Genomic DNA, 22,597 nt, shown 5'->3' with positions numbered 1-22,597 from the left:
TTACTCATGTATTTTCCCCAGATGTCCAGTTTCTCAAATTAATTCATTATCTAAATTATTTAACAAATATTTAAGTATTAATTAGTATTGTGTGAATGTAAAGATGCAAGGGTGAACAGGAAGCCACTGTCCCCGCCTCATGGAAGTCAGAGTCTAGTGGAGGAAACAGAAAAAGGGACAAGAAATTAAAGAGGGTGAGAAATGCCTTTATAGTGTAAGTAGAGTTCTCAATTCAGAAAAAGAAACGGGGGGGGGGCGGGTACTGTGCCTTGAGGGCCTGTGCTTTCTGTGGGCAGACTTGGACAGTGTCCCCCTCCCTCCCTATTGAGGTTCAGTGATGAAGAAACATATCTAGTGCATCAGGATGGTCTCTATATTTTTGAATGTTGTTTATTCTTAGAGTTCTGGCTTCTGGGGCCTTGGATGAGAGCTAATCATGAAGGGATTGTCCTTGGCAGGGTTAGCTAATTCCTGGAGATAACAAAGAACTCACCCTGAGTGTGCCTTTCACATGCAAATGAACCAATCCACAGCCCACACTTCCTCCATCTCCTCTGTCTCACTCTTCCACACCAGGCCAATATTCCCTGCCCTAATTACCCCAGGGCCAGGTAGTAAGTAGGAGACACCTCAGGACAGCCTCTGTGCCCAGGAGCCTGCAGAGCACATTCAAACTAGCCAATCCCAACCCTGCTTGCCCTGCCTCCCCTGTTCCTTTTGAAGGAAACCACAGTAAAGGCCCTGCCCACCTTTTCCACCGGGCTCCCTCTGCCTCCTCATCAACCTAGCTTCCTCTCTGTGTGGCCCTGCATGGCGAGGCATGCCCCTAATCCTGGGATCTGTGAGGAACAAACCAGCTTTTCAGTGGTGGCCACCTCCCGATCTATTGGCCCCATCACATAAGTACGTGACTCATAATAAACCCTGTGAAGCCTTTGAAAACAGCTCTCTGTAGTTAAGAGCAAGTCTTCACAGAGGAAAGGAAGCCGGTGGCTCTACTCCGCCCAGGGCCTAAACATTGGAAGGGAAGATTTGTTCTTCATGTAAAATACAGGAACTATGAAAATGGATTCACAGATGCTAGTAAGCATTCCTGGAGATCCTTAGATGCACTTGATAAAAACCAAAGGTGGGGAGTCCCACATCAACTTACCATGTCATGAATTACAGGGAATTTGATAAACAACCTTGAGTTTGTAGAAATCATCACCAGGGGATTTTTAAAGAAAGCCCTCACATTTTTCTCCTTTGATTTATTGTTTTCTAGTTATAAATAATACATTCTTGGAGTAATAAATTTAAAGTCTGCACAACATATTCTGAGAGAGAGACCAACCATTTTAGGTCCTGGCAAAATTTCTCTCTCTCAATACTCTGCACAACACCGAGCTGTTTCTTGGGTAAGAGGGCACCCAGGGACCAAAGAATCTCCAAGGAGAGAAAAGACTGTGACCTCTAATGCATGTCTTTAATGGTTTAAAATGGTCCCGACGAAGGTTTGCCACTGGCCAGGACACAAAAGACCTCGAAGGGAATCCACAATAGAAGGCTCGATGGGTGATAGGGCCCAACCCCAGGCCCTACGTGTAGGTAGATGAATTCTTTCTGATACAGTGGGTGGTCCAGGCTGGAGATCTGTCCTGACAAAAGGTGCTTTGGGGACAATAACTAAGGGTGTGAATGTAAACCTGGTTAGAGTTAAATAATAGGCTATTGTCAGTGGTATCATCCTTCCTCGAGGAATAGCTGTGGCCTGCTAGGGTAACTGTCATGGCTTCCAAATGACACCTTATGGGTGCTACAAAGGTGATACCAGCAAGAAACAGAAGCATATTAGGGGTGGAACAAAAACATATCTGACAGTTTGTTCCAAGTCTAAGTGCATCACATGCATTTATTTATTTAGCCCTATTTACTTATTTAACCCTTACAACAATCCAATGAGATGGTTACAATTTAAAGTCACTGGCCTTTACAGATGAGCAGGAGGGGCACGGAGCGCTGAAGTAGTTCCTGATGTTAGTGACGGACTGTGCTGACTCGTACCATTGCTCAACAATATTTAGTTCCCTCTCATGGGAGAAGGGTACTGCTCTGCTACGTTTACTTGGGGCTTGACCAATGCACTTCACTTATTCGTTGTTGCAAAACTAACTACCCCAAAAGTTAGCAGCTTAAAATAACACTTCATTGCCCTGGTTGGTGTAGCTCAGTGGATTGGCACAGGCCTGCAAACCAAAGGGTTTTGATTCTGAGTCAGGGAACATGCCAGGGATGCGGGCCAGGTCCCCAGTAGGGGGCATGTAAGAGGCAACCACACATGGATGTTTCTCTCCATCTCTTTCTTCTTCCCTTCCACTCTTTCTAAAAATAAATAAATAAAACCTTTAAAAAATTGGGAAAAAAAGAATGTGGTGAACCACATATGATTTTTAAAAAATACCACTTTATTATTTCTCACGATTCTGTGGTTTTGCCAGGAGTTAGTGGGAGGTTCTGCTGGTTTAAGTTGGGGTCTCCCATCCACATCAACTGGGATCTAGCTGAGGCTGGAATGTCCAGGATGGCCTCGTGTCCTTCAGGTCCTTCCCCCTCACGTGGATCGTACTCATTCTGTAGTCCAATCTGGGATTCCTTCCAGCATGCCAGCTGGCTGCTAAGACAGAGGAGGTGGGAGCTGCCAGCCTTCTTAAGATCTGGGCTTGAAAATCCTAAAATGACACTTCCTGACACATTCTGTTGGTCAAGGCCGGTCCATAGTCAATGGAAATAGGCCCTGCTTTTTGATGCATGGAGCAGCACGTGCATACAGGAAAGGGAGAAATTGATGATTGAACCCATAGCATGGGACTGACTTTAGCCAAAAGGATATGAATGGACATGATATCCAAGGAGAAGTTTTAAGAGTGTTAGAGTAGTATGGCTTAGTCTCTTTTGTCTTGCACTAGAACAGGCATTTCTCAGATCAAGATGGTTTCTTCAGGCGAGGAGACACATGGACCAGACTCTACCATAACCCAGAGTTAGGAGCATAGTCAAAGCAGTTTATCTGTAGCTACGCACATGCCAAATGAAGGAGAAACATGTATTTGTTTGTTAGGCAGCATAATTTAGTGACAGCTGACTAATACGGAGGTAGAGCTTGGATTTGAACTCAAGCAGTGTAGTTTGAGAATCCAGGCTCTTAGCTACTGTACTATACACTTCACCTGGAAGCAGTATTTCAATTTTGGACTAAGAAGGCCTTGAGGGTTCTGAGACAAACTGGGAGTCTCAAGGGGGTGCTAAGAGAGACAATTTGGCAAATAAAGAGGTAGGAGATATAGCAAGAAGTTTAACTGTTATAGGGAGATGTGATCAAATTCATATCAGAAGCTGGACAAGTGGGCCATTCTGCTTTTTCCACTAATACATGTAACACGTCTCTCACCTCTGTCATACCTTTATCCCCACCTTAATTAAAGGGGGCCTTTACTTTCTACTTTCATTATTTATAATTTTTAAAAATTAAAAAATGATATTAAAACTAGATTACTCTGTAAGGGAAAAGCATACCTTTTTCCAAATCAACATGGTAAGAATTTTTTTTACTGATATTAAAGATGGAGACAAAGAGAACTGATGACAATGTAGTTGTAAATACTGAGAGCTCCTTGTACACCAATCCCATGGTCAACTCTCCATTCTTATGATACCCCACCTGTCAGTGTTACGAGACAGAGCTGAGTACTCATCTATTAATCACACAGCCTTTGTGTGGCTTCTGAGATTGAATTCTTGAGTTTTCTTCTAGCCCTGCTGGTCGTTCCTTCTCAGTCTTTCACCTGGACCTCCTTCTCTCCCTGCTCTCAGCAGTGAAGTGCCCCAATGGTCTGTTTCCATCATTTTCTCTCCTCTATCTACACTCACTGCCTTGCTAAACTCATTTGGTTTTTAAATACTAAAATGCTGTCTGCACATCAGCAACTCCAAAACTTACCTGTAGTCCAGACCTCTCTCTTCAACTCCTATTTACTCCATACACACACCTCCAACTGCTTATTTGACATCTCCTTTTGGATGTCAAGTAGACATCTCAAAGTCACCATTCCAAACTGAACTCCCGATTTCTTCCCACACTCTACTGCTCACAGCTTTTTTTATCTCAGTTGATGGCAACTCCATCCTTTGGGGAGATCCCAAGGCTTGGAGTCATCTGTGTTCCTCTCTTTTATATTCAACATTCAGTCCATCAGGAAATTCTGCTTATTCTACCTTCCAAATACATACATACTTCTCTCACTTCCCATTACCTCCCTATGACGATTTTGGTTTGAGTCCCCATCATCTCTCACCTGGCTTATTGCAGTTGCCTCCCTATGGGTGTTCTTGCTTCCACCTTTGCTCCTGTTTAGTCTTATCAACATAGTAAACAGACTGATGCTTTGAAATGTAAGAATAGGGTACTTTTCTGCTTTGGTGGTTTTCATTTCATATTAAAAGACAAAGTCCTTATTTTGAGTTTTAAGACTGTATTTGTGACCTGGCTCCCACTAGGCAGAGAGCACCTCATTTGGACCCTGAGGGCAGACACAGATCCAGATATACGAGGTCTGTCCAGAAAAAGTCCAGCCATTGTTAACATAATGAGAATGGTTTGTGCAACATCGATGTAACCTGGCAGCCAAGGAGAGTGGACTGGAATGGGCATGCGTGAACAATGACAACTTTTCTGTGCTAGTCAGTGGGGGTGGTAGACGCCTTTGAGTGAGCATGTGTGCTGTGTGGCTGTCGCATTCAAAATGACTGAGTAGAGCAACAAATCTACATCAAATTTTGCATTGAGCTTGAATATTCCTCCGCGGAAACTATTTGGATGATTCAGACGGTCACAGCTATGAGCAGTTGGTGATTGGCAGCTTCATCATGACAACATGCCTACTCATACATCATGTCTTATGAAAAGTTTTTTTGGTGAAACATCAAATCACCCAGGTAACTCAGTCCCCCTACAGCCCTGAGTTAGCACCTTGCGACTTCTGGCTTTTCCCAAAACTAAAATCAGCTTTGAAAGGGAAGAGATTTCAGAGCATTGATGAGATTCAGGAAAATATGACGGGGCAGCTGATGGCTACTGGGAGAACTGTGTGAAATCCCAAGGTGCCTACTTTGAAGAGGGCTGTGGCATCATTGTCCTATGTACAGTGTTTCCGGTATCTCATAGCTTCTTCAATAAAATATCTCTATTTTTCATATTATGTGGCTGTATACCTTCTGGACAGACCTCATACAGTAGGTATATCAGTATTTACTGACTGAATAAATGAAGGAAGCCCACTATAGGGAAATTCTTTAAAACCCAAGTCCTATATAAGTTAAGAAGTAGAATAGAGGATTTCTTTTTTTAGTTGGAAGTCCTGCAATGTGTATTCTTTTTTTTTTTCCCACAAAAGCTGGTAGGAGAGTAAAGATAGGGAGGAGTTTGGCCTACCTCACCAAATTCTTTATGTGCTTCTGTTCCCAGGACTGGGTTGAATGAATTCAGCCGCCCTCAGCTATGCTTTAATGGCACATGGCCACATCTGGCTTCTCTGAGCTCACACAGCTGTTCTGTCAACTCCCTGTGGGTTTATGTCCCCTCCTCTGCTAGGAAATTGCACTGCCTATTGGCAATTAGCCCTAATGAAGCAGCAGGAATTTCCTGAGAGGAATGCATTGCTGACAAGTATAATTACTGTTAGCAGCTGTGGGGCCTCTGGCTCCATGAAAGTAACCCATCCACCTGTCAGAGTGTGCAGCAGGACCGCTAAAGCTGCACCTAGGAGCCAGGCCAGCACTCTAAGCCAGGCCACTGAGTGATGAAAACAAGAGAATAGCATTTGGAAGCCAATGGAGAGCATTTACTTCAAATGTTCCGATTTCTGCAAGTCAGCTGCATGAGTTGTGGAGCCATAGCGAATCGCCAATTTGCATCTTTCACTTCAACACGATCGTTGTCTCTTTCAAGCATCCATAATGCCTGCCTATACTTAGAAAGGAGTGGGTGCCCCCACAGGGATGCAGGAATTTGTAACTGTACTTATTTATTTTTATCAAAAAAGAAAGGAAATGAGCTTTGCTAGTATGTTAATAACTAACCAACACTGGTTTCTTTCCTGGGTCAGTGTGAGACCGCCAGTCCCACTTTGGGGGGAAGATTTGTAGTTCTACAGTGAAGAGGGTTTATAATTGCTCCCTTTGGGTGATATATGTCTGTGGAAGACTAAATATGGCTGCAGAATATTTTGTATTCCTGACAGGTGGAATTTAATTGTCCTGCTGTTTGAATCTGGGCTGGCCTTAGTGACTTACTTGACCAATACTGTGTGGTGGAAGTGACTCTATGCCAGTTATGGCTCTAGCCTATAAAAAGACTACCAGCTTCTGCATTATACTTTTAGAATCTTTGGGCACCCGTGCTATGAGGAAGCTGGAGCTAGCCAGATGGAGGGGCTGGGTGGAGAGACATACCTGGCTGGCCCTACTGTTCCAACTCCCAGACAATCAAGTTGTCCCAGCCGGGGTCCAAAACCTCATGAAGCAGAGATGAGCTGTTCTCACTGTGCCTTGTCCAAATTCCTGACTAACAAAATTGTAATATTTAATAATAATGATACGAAATTATTATTTTAAGCATCTACACTTTGGAATAGTTATACAGCAGTAGATAGTAGAAACAATTACAGTTTTTGTAAGCCTAGCTGAGAAGATTTATAGATTACATTGAGAAGTTTAAATGAACTCTTGAGACACTGATAAGGGCCTCAAGAGATACTTACAAAGAATCCTCAAATGGATAAAAATACTAATTATGCGATACAAGACTAATATTGGGTTGACCAAAGAGTCCATTTCATTTTTTTCTGTAAAATAAAAGACGCATTTTTAAATTTTCACCAATAACTTTATTGATTTGGAAATGTTGAGCATGTTGTCTGTCTCTCACTGTTGGCTTCTAGTGGGTAGAGGCCAGGGCTGCTGCTAAACATCTTCCAATGCACCAGACAGCCCCACAGCGAAGAATGATTTGGCCAAAATGTCAATAGTACCAAGAAACTTTGCCAATCATTTTTCACACATTTGATTTGATCAGTCACAGCACCTTATTCATGCACTGCATACATCTTTTTTGGTCTTTCGCTTGCATTTTTCCCTCTTTTGAAATAATAGAGCATCATGCACTGACAATGTCACATATTTTCTTCAATGTTAAAATGTACGACAATTCAACAATTTTAGGTTTTTAAAAAAATTTACGCTGATATAACAGTTGTCACAGTACAGTCCAACACAATTGTTTCGAATGAAGTTAAAGACAACTGAGTGCTATTAGAGTTATCATATGGAAAAAACTAAATGGACTTTTTGGGCTGAGCCAATACAAGTAAATAGAGGAGCTAACACTCTTACACTCAGAACTAGGGCTTCACCAGCCATAGTGTGAAGTAAAAAATCATGACAGTGTTATGAAATCTGACAAGAAGTGGTACAAAAACCTGAAATTATTAAAGAGTATTTGAAAAATGAACATATACCCACTAACATTAACAAAATACATCACCCTAAGTGTACATTTAGTGATTAGCAAGACATTAAAAGCTAAGCGTTCAAAACATGAAGCCAAACTTTTACAATCCAATAGCAGAAGTATGGGGGGTTTTTTTGGAACCACATTAAAATAATATTTATTTTATCTTGCCCCACCCTGTAAAAGTGCTTGTAGTTATGTGTTTTATAATTGATATGCACACTACTTCCAGATACAATGTATATATGGTTATGTTCATTAACTTGAAAAATCATTATGACATGTCATATACATAAATTATACACATAAGGGTATAAAATGCACACATACAAATTAAAGAATAGCAATAAAGTGCGCACACCTGGACTTAGCACCGTGAAACAGAGCATCACAACCTTAGAAGCTCCCTGGAGACCCTGCCTCTGAACCCCCAGGTGACCAGTATCCTGGATTTTGTATTGATAATTAGCTCATTTGTTTCATAGGGTTTTATTTAAATCGCACATGTTGCATCTCTGAATAATATGTTGCTTTGTTTTCTCCGACTGGATCCTGGAATGAAAGCTTTCTTCTTGTTTACTACAAAGGACACTATTGGGACAATTGGTTTGTCTGGAATATACACTGCTGATTAAATCAAAGTATTACATTAATGTTTAATTTCCTAAATTTGATCATTGAGTTTTGGTCATGTAAGAGAATATCCCTGTTCTTAGGATATACGAACTGAAATATTCAGGGCTTCAGAAGCATCAAGGTGCAGCCCGCTCTCAAATGGTCCAGAAAAAATGAGACCACATAATAAAGCACATCTGGCACAATGTCAAAAATTCTTGAACGTGGATTAAAAAAATATGGAAGTTTTTTTTTGTACTCTTGTTGGTGGTAACTCCAGTTGAAACTTTATCCAAAGTAAAAAGTAAAATAACAACACCAGCGCTAACAATGCAGCGCCATGAGATTAAAGCCTGGCCAAGGACATTTCCCATTCAGCTCCACGCAAATCACTATGGAGTAAGCTCTGACAAGTTTCTCTTTTTTTTTTTGTAACACAAGTGCCTGACTTAAGCTTTGATTGTCAAGGCATCCATTTCAAAGAGGCATCCACTTCAAGAGAGCAGTCTTGAATCAACACATTGCCAACCTGACAACTAGACGAAGAGCCAGAAAGCCAGCAAATTCAGCAAGCTCGGGGGACCCTGCCTTCCACATCCACTGCGAGGTTCCTTTGTTTCGGAATCCCAGTTGATTTAGGTAACTGACCATTTGGGCCACTTCAAATATCTGCTCTTATGTTTTAAATTCACCAAGAAAGAGTGAGCCTGTGAAACCCTAGGCCTCCCCCCCTTGCCCTCCACCCCAATTAAAGCAGGACCCTCCCCACAACCTTGCTGTGCGGGCCCCAGGTGTGCGGTGTAATTTCCAGGTCCTGTGAGTAATACACCTTTCTTTTCTCAAAGTTTCCTGATGGTTATTGCTGAGGGGCGTCTTGCAGTCATAGTAAGAACCACAAAGGCTGGTCCAGCCACAACATTGGTTAATAGGCAAAGACCTGCACAAAACAGCCAACCTTACCCCGTGACTAAGCTTTTTCTATAAAAGACTTTATTTGTTTATTTTTAGAGAGGGCAAAGGGAGGGAGGAAGAGAGGGAAACATCAATGCACGGTTGCCTTTTGAATGCCCCCCCACCACAGGGGGCCAAGCCCAAAACCCAGGCATGTGCCCTAGACTGGGAATCAATCGAACCAGTGACCCTTTGGTTTGTAGGCCAGCACACAAGCCACTGAGCCACATTGGCCAGGGCCCATGATTAAGCTTTTACCGTGTGTAATGCAGTGAGACAAGGACCCAGGAGATGAAGGAGGTTCCCAGGCCTCACTGCACTTCACTCTGGGACAGTAAAACCCCAGTTCCCTCTCACCAGTCTAAATGCCGCCACTTAACTTGCCCAGGGCCTCACGGGCAGCCGTGGTACAGCTTAGCTGGGACCCAAGCTTTGGTCCAGTGCTCCATTTATTCATTCATTAATCCATTAATGTAGTTATCTAAAAACTCATTTCACAAGAAAAAATTGTATGGTGACGGATGTTAACTAGACTTATTATGATCATTTCACAATATATACAAATGTTGAATCATTATGTTGTACGCCTAAAACCAATATACAGGGCCTGGCACCAGTGATGCCCCTTTTTATCACAAAATCATAGGCATGTCATTCTGTAACGTAACAATATCACACTCAAGCACACCATGAGACATTTTAGGTGAAATGTTCAAATTAACACTATACATGATTATACCCATACGATTACCCTACCAACCGCACTCAAGCAGGTGTTACTTTTGCTGAACCCTGTACATCAATTATACTTCAGTAAAAAATATTTTAAAAAACTGTATTGAGTGATCACTTACTATATATCAGGCACTGTTTTAGGTCCTTGGGATATAGCTGTGAACGAAACAAACAAGATCTTCGCCGTCATGGAACTTAGAGGGGTAGGGAAGACAGTTAGTACACAGATAAGTAAATAAGAGTGAGTGAAAAAGGATTTCCAGAAAATTAAAATAGAGCGATGTTTAGAACAGCGTACGTCTGCATGACTATTTTAAATCGGGAAGACGAAAACAAACCTTGAATGATGACAAGGAGACAGCCATGGCAGTTCGGAGAAGGACATTCCTGGCCGAAGATTGGCAAATGCAAAGGCTCTGAGGCGAGAACTCTCTTGGCCTTTTCAAAAAACAAAAAGAAAGCAACGTAGCTGGGTATCAAGTGGGAGGAGAAGGAAGGGAAGGGGAAGGGAGAGGAGGGGAGACAGAGAGTGAAAGAAGAATGAGGAGGAGGAGGAGAATAGGGGAAGAAAGAGGAGGGGAAGGGAGAGGAAAAGAAAGAGGGAAGGGAAAGGAAGGAGAAGGTGAGAGAGAAGGGAAGAAGGAAGGGGGAGTGGGAGAGAAAGGCAGAGACACAGACAGACAGAGAGCTTGTTCTAACAACAGAGGAAGCCATTTGAAGGTTTTAAGTAGGTCATTGGCATTTGAAAGGATTGTCAGGGAGTAACAGACGGTGGTGACTTGGATTACATCAGTGCTAGCGGAGATGGAGAGAAGAGGAAATGCGAGGAAGCAGTGGCAGAATTTAGTGATGGACTGGCTGTAAAGGGGAAAAGAACCAAAGGAATCAAGAATAGTTACCAGAATTTTGACTTGATCCACCCTCTGGAAGGCAATGCTATTTACTGAGTTGAGGAAGGTGGATGGAAAGGTGGGGGTGGGGGGAGCTGACTAGGAGGGAGGCAGGGAGTCAAGAACTGCTTTGGACCTTGTTAAATCAGGTATCCGTCAGCCACATGGAGCTGTCAAATAGTTGCTAGGACAGGTGAGTCTGGAGTTCTAGTGAGCGGGCAGAGCTGAGATTTAGAGCTGGAAGTCCTCAGTATGTGGGGGACCTCAGCGCATACTTGGAACTGAGAGAGGTGGGCCTATGCTTCTCCGTCTGGGTGTGCTGCCTGCAGTAAGCAGCTGGGCAGAGGGGCAGGAGCCAGTGACAGAGACTTCATGGGGTAGGAGGAGAACCAGAAGCCAAGTGAAGAAACGCTTTAATCAACGCACTACATCCCTGGCTGGTGTGGCTCAGTGGACTGAGCACTCACCTCTGAACCAAAGTGTCACCGGTTCGATTCCCAGTCAGGGCACATGCCTGGGTTGCGAGCCAGGTCCCCAGTAGGGGGCGCACGAGAGGCAACCACACACTGATGTTTCTCTCCCTCTCTTTCTCTGAAAATAAATAAATAAAAATCTTTTTAAAAGTATATTTAAGGAGGTATACTCTCTGCCACTCCATCTATGGGAAAACTCACATACATTCTCTCACATTTACATTAGGTCATAAATTCGAATAGCACTTTAATCAAGGGGTTTTGCACAAGTCTTCTCATTTCACCAGTACAACAACCATGTGAGGTGGTGCATTATTATCTTCATTTCACATGTGAGGAAAGTGCTAGCAGACATGTTCAGCGAGTGGCCAGGGTCCCAGTGCATCTGGCACTGTGTTCCCTAGAAGCCAGATTTTTGTTCGGGTGGCTTACGGATCAAGTTCTCTCAGGAGAAGGGGAGAAGGGTTCAATGACAAGGATGCAGTCTAGACTACAGGCTGATTTCTGCCCGGCCCCAGGGACGCCCTGGAGCACAGACAGTATCACAGAATCCGTCCCACCTTGAGGTGGGTGGCCTTTTGGACACGCGTGTCAGTCTTTGGCGCCTGGGAGTGGCTGGAGTGTTAGCCTCCTGGGAGAAGGGGCTCCCATTTGTCTGAAACCAATTTCCTGGAGCAGAGCAGAGGAGAGCTGTGAGCTGTGAGCTGCCTGCCCTTCCACCAGCTAGAAGACGAGGGTACCAGCCAGGGAAAAGGGTTTGTGGGCATTGCATCAACGACATCGACTGCCCAGTGCTAATGGGCATTAGGATTTGAAGCCAAGTCTTCTGGACTCGATCCCGGGGAGTGTCCTGCCAGCCTCACACTGCACTCTGAGATCAACACTGGGTCCCTAATGGAGTGCAGCTTTTTACCACGGGAGCCGGAGGAATTAGACCTGCAGAGTAGGAAGAGGGCAGTGTAACAACTGAGAAGTTCAAGTGAAGTGTGGGTAAGGAAAGAGACTAGAAACAGAAGATAAATTTGATCCTTTTACCAACATTACTTGTATTGATTGAAATTAAGGCCTGCGTTCCAAGTCTGTGACCAAATCCTTTCATTCTTATTGTCAGCCTCATTACCCATGTCTTCCATATTAGAAATTTAATTTGCAAAACTGGTAACATGAGGGAAAAAAGTGTGCAAATTTGGGATAATCATCTTGTTAGAGATGGAGGGCAGGGTTGGTTGACCAAATTGTTTCTGTAAACGTTTCAAACATCTTTGTCTGTACATAACACCTAACTCGATTTCAGATGTTTTCATTGTCTCCTTTTCATGAGCTGACTTTTAAGATAATGCCGAGGTTAGTTATACTTTGCTATAAAACCCCAGCACCTTTTCATGTCCATTTTCCCTTCTTCCGTGACCTCAGGATAATTAAGTGTCTTTTTCTCCCAAGATGAAATGTGAAGCATGTGGCAAGCCTGCTGGTCTATTTGCTGATTTATGGGTCAAGTCTCCAGTTATTACAGGCTAAATTTGAAAGTCTCTGATGAAGAAGCCCTGCTGATTTAAGGATCTCCCCAGAAATATGTGCATAATGAATTATCTGCAGATAATAATTCAAATTGTCCCTGGGTGATTCATATCACCCTCCTTTATCACATTATCCATTTTCTGGGGCATAGTCGGGTCTGCACAAAGTAAGATGTAGGGACGCAGTGATATTGTAAGAGATTGACCAAGAAACAGTTTTACTGCAGGAGAGCATTCACATCAAATGTAAAGCTGATTCTCACAAGGCAGTGAGTATGTGTGTGTGACAGGCGGATTTTGAAAGAATGCTCCATGTCGCGTGCATGCTTGAGCACCCAGCTCACTTAAAAACGGTTTCTGTGAAAAGATCACCATTTCCTCATGAGTGGTGGTGGAAAGAAACAGGATAAAAATAATCAAATTATTTCTTGAGGAAAAAAATGGCAACTGCAGTCACTGGGGTCCTTTTTTAGCCAGACACACGGGCCTGACAAGGCATTAGTTAAGAGAATGTGTCAGCCTTAAATATGTGGGTTTATTTAACAATGGAATCAGTAGATATATAAAGAACAGAGCTCCAGTACTGAGAATTCAGAAAGACCTATTTTTTTTCCTCCAGGAATGAATTTTTTTAAAAAAAATCTCTCTCTTTTTATAGAACAAAAGGAGGAAAAGAAAACCCTCACAAAACAGATGCATCACTGTTCAAGGAGGCAGATGCCAGATTCAGAAAAGAGATTCCCCATGTCTGTGCCCTCTTCTGAGGGAGCCGGGGGCAGGACCCGGTTGGGGGTGACAGGTTTAAACAGGGGCTAGATGCGTTTCCATCCATCTGAGAACCTGAGTGAGGTCTGCGCTTAAAGCACCTGGCTGGAAATCTTGAGGGGGAGGAATTTAAAGCAAGCATACAAACCCTTCTGGAAGCTCATCGATGCCTTCTGCTTCTCCTCCACGTTTTGATTTTTCAGGTTATTTTAAGGTTTTCATACTTCAGGCAAGGTGATTTATTATTATTGGGACTTTATATAACTCTTTATTTTTGCAAAGTGCTTTACAGTCATTTTTCTCTCCTTATTGTGTGCCATGCCTTCTCTCTCCTGCCACTATCATTGGTTTTGGGGGAGGCGACACTTCCTTTCCCAGGGAAAAGAAGATGCTGTTTCTGATATGAGGTGCTTGCTGAGGTTTTACCTTTGTTTCTCCTTTGCTTTCCTCCTCCTGATCTCATTCCCCGCGGCCTCCTGTCACCTTCTGTTCCTTTGCTCCTATTCGGACCTGTGCTCATTCGTTCCCCACCTCTGTCCTCAAATCCCATGCAGCCCTCTTGTTTTTGTCCCACATCCTCAGCTGGATCATTCTGTCACCTCTGGGCTCCAGCTTGGTGTCTGTCCTTGGGACGTGGGCATCCATTCCTCTCCTGCACGCCTGCTGCTGAACACCCTGGGCCCCAGAACCTGGTATGATGCTAGCGACGAGCGCTCCCTGCTGTGATAATGTAAGAGACCAGAGTTGCCACCTCTACTTGACACTCCTTCTATTGAGATTTTAAATTAGCAGGAAGTTGTAGCCCATTAGTCCCAGGCCATTGCCAAAAAATAAAAAATCATTCCCTTAGTTTGCAGACACTCTTAGGTCAAACCACATGGCATTGTCATTTTTGTAGGGCAAAAATAGTGGACAGTAGCAGTTTCATACACTTAAGACGAAATGTTACTCACAGGTAACCTTAGAGCTCATCTGCAGGATGCCTTCTCCGCAGCCACCAGAAGAGATCTGGGGTAAATTCTGTCGAAAACTTTGCAGCCAGCCAAAGCCTCCATGCCAGTTTTCTCCGGTCCCTATCTGCTGTGATGTGTGAATCCTTCTAGACCTTTCAGTTTTCTTTCCTCCCCAATCATACTGCATCGTTTCTACTGAACCATTTGCAACTTCCATCCAACAGTACACATCTCTGCATCCTCGTTCACTCCCCAATCAGCCTTAACTGAAACCCCTGTTCCTTGTGGGTCTGTCAGCTGGACGTGATCCATCTGTCACCCGCAGAGTATCAGGTTGGGAGGTGGGGCATGTCCTGACTTGACTCTTCATGTTCCTTCAACACCATTTTTTCAAAGAATTATATATTTATTTTTAGAGAGAGGGGAGGGAGAAAGAGAGGGCGAGACACACGGATGTGAGAGAGAAACAGCTATCAGTTGCCTCTCGTATGTGCCCCAACCAAGGACTAAAACCATAACCCTGGCATTTGACCTGACCAGGAATGGAACGAGCGACCTTTCACTTCGCAGAACAATGCCCAACCAACTGAGCCACCCCAATCAAGGCTCTTTCACATCATTCTTGACCCTGTGGGCTTTCAGGACGCACATGACATAACTCTGCCACTCTATACCACAGGTGGCAAACACCTCCACCTTGTTTCATCCAGCCCGGCACCTTTTTTCTACCTGGCGGCAGTGCCGAGCCCTCGCTTAGCTGTTAAGGAGCAGTTACATTTCTACAGTCCTAAAGTTACATTCGCCCCTTTGAAGGTAACCTTGAGGCTGATTGGCCCCCGGTGAAAATGAGTTTGACACCCCTGATCTATACTCATCTCTGTCAGCTTCCAGCTTAGTGGTCACCCGCCCTCAGTCAGTGACCACCCATTGTTTCTTCTCCACCCCAGGCCTGCCATTGTCCTAGGAACTTCACCACCCATGAAGACAACAAAGCACAGCTATCCTTTCGAGTCGTGCATCTTCCCTTCTTCCATGACCTTCACCTACACTTCCCTCCATGCACTCACTCCATGGCCTTGTTCTGGGACTTGTCGCTCTTAGAACTGTACCACTTCTAACATCTTATGCTCACACAGTTCACACACTGACCACAGTTTCCTGAATGTCCTCCCCTCCGCTCAGTTGCTGCCATCACACTCGAAGTTGACATCTGTTGGTCCAGCTCAAGGGAGCTCTCCGCATGGGGCCCACTGATTTCTTCTTACATAACATCAGCCCCCTCCCACCTTCCTTTTTCCGTCTAGCTTATATTCTCTGGCCCAACCCTCTAATCTCTCTCACCAGTGTTCTGACATCTTTGTTCCATCCCTTCTATCATATCCGTGTGCCAAGCCCTCTTCTTGAATGGATCTAACTTCTGCCTTTTGTTTTCATCTAGACAGCTGAGCACTGCTGGGGAAAATCACACCACTGGTGTGACCATAATAAGTCCGTGACATCTGACTCCACCCTCCCCACCCGAGGTCATCCTCCATGGTGCCTAGGCAACCCTCTGTATTTCCATAGTCAAGTCCATTCTTTTGTTTCCGCGGTGACTATTTCAAATCTCACATCACCTCCGATTTGTCCCTTGCCCCTTCAGTGTCTGCAAAGGTACCTCGGTTGCTACTTCACTGAGGGGAAAAAAGAAAGAAAGAAGTCATCAGGTGGGATCACATGAAATTTCTGCTCACCGGATGTACCAATATCTCTGTAACTGTACCCTTCTCTTCAGTTCCCTCCTGTGGGGATGACAGACGTGTCCCTCCTTCCTGTTGGCGTTTAAAAACACTCAAGCCTTTCTACACCGAAGCCTTCCTCATCCCATGTTCTCCCCCGCAGGAGCTTCTTCTCTTTTCTCCATTCTCTCCCACATGTTTCTAGGCTAAACGTTTTAAAAGGATTGTCCATGTTGCCGTCTTCACTTCCTACTTACCACGGACTCCTTGATGTCTGTCCTCACCACACCACGAAGACTGCTCTGATCAAGGTCATTTTTCTTCTTGTTAAATCTGATAAAGCCCCTTCCCTTCCTTCCTTACTTGCTCCCTTGCCATCCTCTTTGTGTCGACAGACTCTGTGCCTTCAGTTTGGTGATATAGGCCACTCCGGCTTTTCCTCGTGTCTTCCCGAGTGTCCTGCTCAGCCTCTACTTTTTCTAAAAGAAAGGTTTTGTATTTATTAATTTTTAGAGAGAGGGGGAGGGAAACATCAATGTGTAACATAGGTTGGCTCTCGCATGCCCCCTACTGGGGACCTGACCAGCAACGCAGGCATATGCCCTGACCTGGAATCGAACTGGTGATCCTTTGGTCCACAGGTCAGAGCTCAATCCCCTGAGCCACACTAGCCAGGGCTCAGCCTGCACTTTTAATATTAGTGGTCCTTGAAGTTATTTCTCTCCTTGGCAACGTTGTATTGTTATTCTATACATGTCCTTGGGAGAACTCATCCATACTTATGTCTTCAATTATCATTCGCATGGCCTTCTCTCTCTCTCTGGTTCTGTTCATGTGATGGTTTCCTTCTTCTTTATTCTCTACTAATCATTCAGTTCCGTCATCATTTCATGCCTGGACCATTCTCAGCCAAGAACTGTGTCTAGCACCTAAACATTTCTAACATAACTTTACTTAGTTTTTATCATCTATTGGCCAAGGAAAAGCTTATTATTAGCAAACTACAGTTCAGTGGCAGTTGATCTAGTATGAAAAAACTTCCGTTAAGATCCTGGTTCTAGAACTCATATTAATTGACTTAAATGGTGATCATTTAATGGACTCATTTTGATTTTTTGAATGAGACTTGAAATTCTAAATTATATCCAGAAAATCTGTTCAGCTTTTACAAAGACATTTGAAATTCTTCAGTGCAAATGCATATATCTGAGCCTGTGCATAATAAGCAGAAGGAGCCTGAGACTTATTTTGGGTTACCCAGTGGCATTCTGAGGTGTCCCCCTGATTCATTACAGCTTGGAGATAGATTTAAGAAAATGGGTTATGTGGTCATCCTCAGCCAATAATAGCACCATAACCATTTCATAAAATGTGTGTGGAAGGGTACAGAATGAGTATGTGATTTGAATATAGTGTATCAGCCATGCAAATAGTCACTTACTCCCAGAGCGAGTTGCAATTTGCTGTATGTCAAATGAATGGTAGAACGGCTATATTCATTCACTGCACAATTTCTAAATCTCTTGGGGGAAGAAAAGGAAAGTTTAAATAATTCTTGGTTCTATACTTACTTTTCGGGTTGCAGAATATGGATTTGAGAGACGAACGTTGCACCTTGTTCCACTGAATGAGGCTCCTCAGAAAAGGTTTCCGGATGACAAGTCTTCTTTTGCCAAACATGTTTAGCAAGAGGAACAACACACTTTGAAAATGCCTATCAAAGGAATTTAATCATAGTATAAAGACTCCCAGGGTTAACCTGGGTAGCAAAATCCTGCCCTGCTCATTGTTGCAGGTTTATTTAATGTATTCTGCAAGGTAACGCTCCATATGGCGGTGAGGATGCTTGATTTGGGCATTAGGATGTTTCTGATCCCCTAGGAAGCTTTTCTGCCTCAACAGGTTGCAAGCTTCCATGGCTGCCTTTGATGAAGCCATTTATCTTGGTGCCAGCAGCAGGACGCTGAAAGAGTGCACCTGGGAAGGTATGCGGCGGATTAGGCACGCATTTATGGAGTCAGAAGATTATTATTGACAGTCAGCTTGGAGAAGATTGAGGTTATATGTCCTTCTGCACAAGGCTGCTGAGCCACCTTTCCGGAAACAATGAGAGGTAGGGGAATCGGGAGGTTTTTTTCATCTCAGCCCCTTGCCACTGCCAGAGCGTGTTTTGGTTGGGAGAGACTGTAAAACAATTTCTGGTGGGTATTGTACCCATGTGATGAAAGCGCTTGACTGGGAATTTGCACAATAATGTCTGCTCATCTGTGGTCTGGCCTTCTAAGCAGCATCTTAGAAAACCACAGAAGACATGCTCAAAACACTAAACAACCCAACTAGCAGCATGTGCACAGAGCCTGTATCAGTTAGCTTTTGCCACATGATAACTAACCCTTCCAAAACTTGGTGGCTTTCCTAGTCATTATTTAATGCTCAATTTGGTGGGCTGCCTGGGCAGTTCTTCTGGTCTAGGCTGGCTCTGCTGATTTCTGCTGGTTTCCTTCATGAGTCTGCAGTTAGCTGGACGGTCAGCAGGTGGCTAAATGATCCAGAATAGACTCGCTTACGGGTCTGGCAGTTGGCTGGCTATTGTCTGGTTGCTGGCTGACTGTGGTTCTTCTTCATATGGTGTCTAATCTTCCAGAAGGCTAGTTGAGACTTAATCACACTCCAATATGCAAGGGCTTTTTAAAGCCTCTGCCTGGGTCCCATTGGCCAAAGCAAATCACATGGCCCAGATTCAAGGAATGGAGGAAAGTACACCGCACATCTCCATGGGAAGACTTGTGATGTCAACATTACGAGGTTGTGGAGTGGTGGTGGGAGGAGGATTTTTGGCCATTTTTATACTTGGCCACAGAGCCCTTTAGCATTTACAAAGTGTTGCCTCCCATGCGTTGCTCTTCACTCCAACCATGTGAGGCAGAAGCTATGATTCCCATTTTACAGATGAGTAAACTGGCCCAGAGAACCCGAGTAGCTTAACCAGATAACAAGGAATAGCATTCTTGGCCCACATCATTGCATCACAAGCTGTAAAAAATAGAGAAACTGGGCAGCTTTGGCGGTGGGAGGCGCTTCCTCAGGATGGACGCGTGCACTCCAGGTGGTGGGTGGCGCAGAGGGAAATGAGCTGCCAAAGACAAGCCGGGAGAGCCTTTCCCAAAGTGTATTCTGTGGAACTAGCACCTACTGTGTTGTCGACACCGTGCCACCTCTAGAACATGATCGTGGGAGCAGCAGCAGTAGTAGTCATGTAAAAATGTTTTCACCGAAAAGCTGCTTGACTGCCGAAATGTTCAAGTTTACCCAAAGAGAGGCATCGCTGAAACACTAATGAGAGATCGTAATGCAGCCATCCTTTTGGGTTTCTTTTTAATAATGTGTGACCTTTCACCTTTGATCCCTGCCGTGCATTACCTTGGTAACCATTGTATGTTTAAATTTAATTTAATTTTTAAATTTTGGTGTACAAACTGTAACATCTCATATCCCAAACCGTAACACACTGATTACCTCAAATACAGAGATCCCTTTGAGTGATAGATTTGCGAAATGCTGTTTTCATTTGCTGTATTACAATTCATTTCAGGTTTTTTTTTTAATAGAGAAGTCATTAGCTCTAAATCATGCTCTTAGTGTCTCAGCATTTTTGTATCAGGTGGTTCCCAAATTTAATCAGAATCAGAGTCATCCCTGCCACTTATTAAAATTCAGATTCCAGGGCTCCACCAGCGGGTCTGGATCACTCAAGTCTCCTGAGAATCCAGGATGTGCATTTTTAACAGACAACCTTGACCCCTGGAGATCCTGTTGCAACTCCTCCTGTGAGAAATACTGGCTTGTATTATGATATTGGTATTTCTCATTACAGTCCATTTTCACGCTGTAATAAAACCCCACACAACTACAATTCCTGTGGTCAGTTTTCCAGATCCACAAGTTAGTAGCATTAGAACAATTATTTAACTACTCTTAGCCTTTGTCTTGGTATCTGCCAAATAAGGATAAGAAGAAAGACCCCCATAGGGCTGGTGTGAAGATTAAATGAATAACTGTGAAGCCCTAGCCTGGTGCTTAGTAGATGCTCAGTAAGTGTTTCATTCTGAGAAGTGGTAGGATCCATTGATAAGGCAAGTCTATGAAAGGTGGAAAAATTGTTTCTGGAATGCTTTGCAGACTGGCACTGTCGATGCCTATAAATGAGAAATGATGGTCAAATATTCATCAGCACCTTAGAGAGCACATAGCTCTGTTGGAGGAAAAAAGGTATCAGATTCTTCAGAATCCTAAGACTCATGACCGGAAACACTGACAGGCCTGGTAGGCAACAGCTGTTGTCGTTAAAGACCAACTACATTGCACAGGAGGCACAGAAGGGCTGGTCATGCCTGAACCCCTCCAGCCTTTTCCAAACTGCTGTGAAATTCTGGCATCAGCACTATTGTCTGTGTGTCTTCAGACAGTGACAAAGTGTATAATGATTCTACAGGGTCCAGCAGAACCAAGGCCTCCTTGAGTGTGGTTGGTAGGGTAGTAATATGAGTGTAATAATGTATAGTTGTAATGTGAACATGTCACCTAAAATGTCCTATGGCATACTTGAGTGTGATATTGTTATGTTACAGAATGACACGCTCATGATGCAGTAATGAAACAGGGGCGTTATTTGTGCCAGACTGCCCCCCCCCCCCCCCGTATATTAAAGCTTAGCCTTACCCAAGTCAGTTGTTTCAATTTGGATAGAATCCCTACCAAATACTTTCCTGTAATTATTTATTTATCTATCTATCTATATTTTAAATATGGGAACATCATTAATTTTAGAAAATAGATACTTGAGTATCTAGGGGTAAATGGTAGTTCTGTGTGTCACTCTAAAATGATTCATAAAAACAAACTGGGAAGATGGGTGGATAGATGGCTAGATAGAGCACACAAATAATAAATTAAGTGGGGCAAAGTGTTAACAATAGGCGAATTTGGGTAAAGAGCATAAGGGTATTTTCTAATATAAGTAAGTGATTTTACAACTGTGAGAAATTCAATAAGATGATTCCAAGGGTTAGGAGATTTTATAATGGGCACAGGTGGTCAGAAAAGGCTTCCTTAGGGAATGGTGTGTAAGCTGAGGCAGGCAGGAAGGGAAGGTATGAGTTGGGAAAGGCTGAAGTGGGAAAAAGGCTGCTGTGTTTCAGGAGCTGCAAGAATTGAGGAGCAGTTAAGGCACAGAGAAAGAAGAGGGAAGCATGAGATGAGGCTGGGTCAGGCACCCAGGGGTGGAGAGAACCAGCTCTCAGACAAGTTCCTGGGACCCCGGGGTTGGCCTTTAAGGCATAACTGTTTGGGGGAGTTTTTTGCATGGAGCATCAGAGCAAATGAAGATGGTGTTAATTTTCCCCATGAAATATGTAAGGGTCAGGTTGTCTTTTTTACAGTCAGGTTTCTTCCTCCAGATAGTGAACTTCTGCCAGGCAGGAGTTCAAGTTCATCTCCAAATCCTCAGCTCTGGCATGGTGTTGGTGTGGGCACATAGTAGATGCTGTAAAAGACTCACGAGATTCTGCAGATGAGCTAGGGTTTAGTGGGCCAAGGCCCAAGGTGTCCAGGTCTGGACAAGATACACTTTCAACTTAATGTCTGTTTGTGCCATCAATATGGCCTCTGGGGTAAGCTGTTAAAGGAGGATCAGAAATCCTGGTGACTGGAACTGGGCATCTCCCTCTTCAGGGACAGGGAGCTCCCCTGAGGTGGATGTGACCTGGCTCACCATTCAGGCCACCCATATAGGTATTCTGTGAACTGTTCTAGTTACTTTTCTGTAAGTTTGAAATGATTTACATATTAAAGTTAAAAAAAACTATGTAAAAGAGAAGAGTGTAATATCAGATAACATTTCTAAAAGATAGTATCTGAACCTCCATGCTGCAGCTAGTGAAAAGAATTACTAATTGCATGCTTTATATGTAGTCCAGAATTGCTGTTTCAGGTGCAAAAATATGGCATCCTTTCCCTGGAGAATACTCATACTGGTGTAGAAGGCCAAGATGGCTACCGGCACACGAGGCTGCACAGCACCTTGACCAGGGTGGAGCACGTGCGGCCCCTTCAGCATGCGCTCCACTAGGCGCTGCCATACGTAGTTGGAGTTGCCGTAAAACATCATGGCCACGACGGCCACGCGCCGCATCGGCTGTCAGTTGGCAGTCCGCAGTTGCCAGTTGGCGGTTGGGCATTGGCCATTGGCTGTTGGCCGTTGGCAGTTGGGCGTTGGCCACTGGCAGTTGCTAGTTGGCCGTTGGGCGTTAGTCAAACCGCCCTTCCTCCACCGTTGCCTAGCGACAGCGACCGAGAAGAGCGCGCGGGGAGCAGGTTTGTGAGCCACTGGTAGTGCTGGGCCGCGTGCAGCGGCCCTGCCACCAGCTCAACTTCAT

At 44.0% G+C, this 22,597-nt stretch overlaps 1 pseudogene; it reads left to right on the top strand.

The window, feature by feature from the left end:
- Window positions 1–18,078: 18,078 nt before the first annotated feature.
- Window positions 18,079–19,513, top strand: LOC119035626 (calmodulin-binding transcription activator 1-like; annotated as a pseudogene).
- Window positions 19,514–22,597: the final 3,084 nt, after the last annotated feature.

The sequence above is a fragment of the Artibeus jamaicensis genome, unplaced genomic scaffold, assembly GCF_021234435.1.
Source record: "Artibeus jamaicensis isolate MK-2021 breed Jamaican fruit bat unplaced genomic scaffold, CSHL_Jam_final scaffold_1283, whole genome shotgun sequence".
Lineage (NCBI taxonomy): Eukaryota > Metazoa > Chordata > Mammalia > Chiroptera > Phyllostomidae > Artibeus > Artibeus jamaicensis.
Note: the sequence above shows the minus strand (reverse complement) of the source record. Positions and strands in the feature narration are given on the sequence as shown.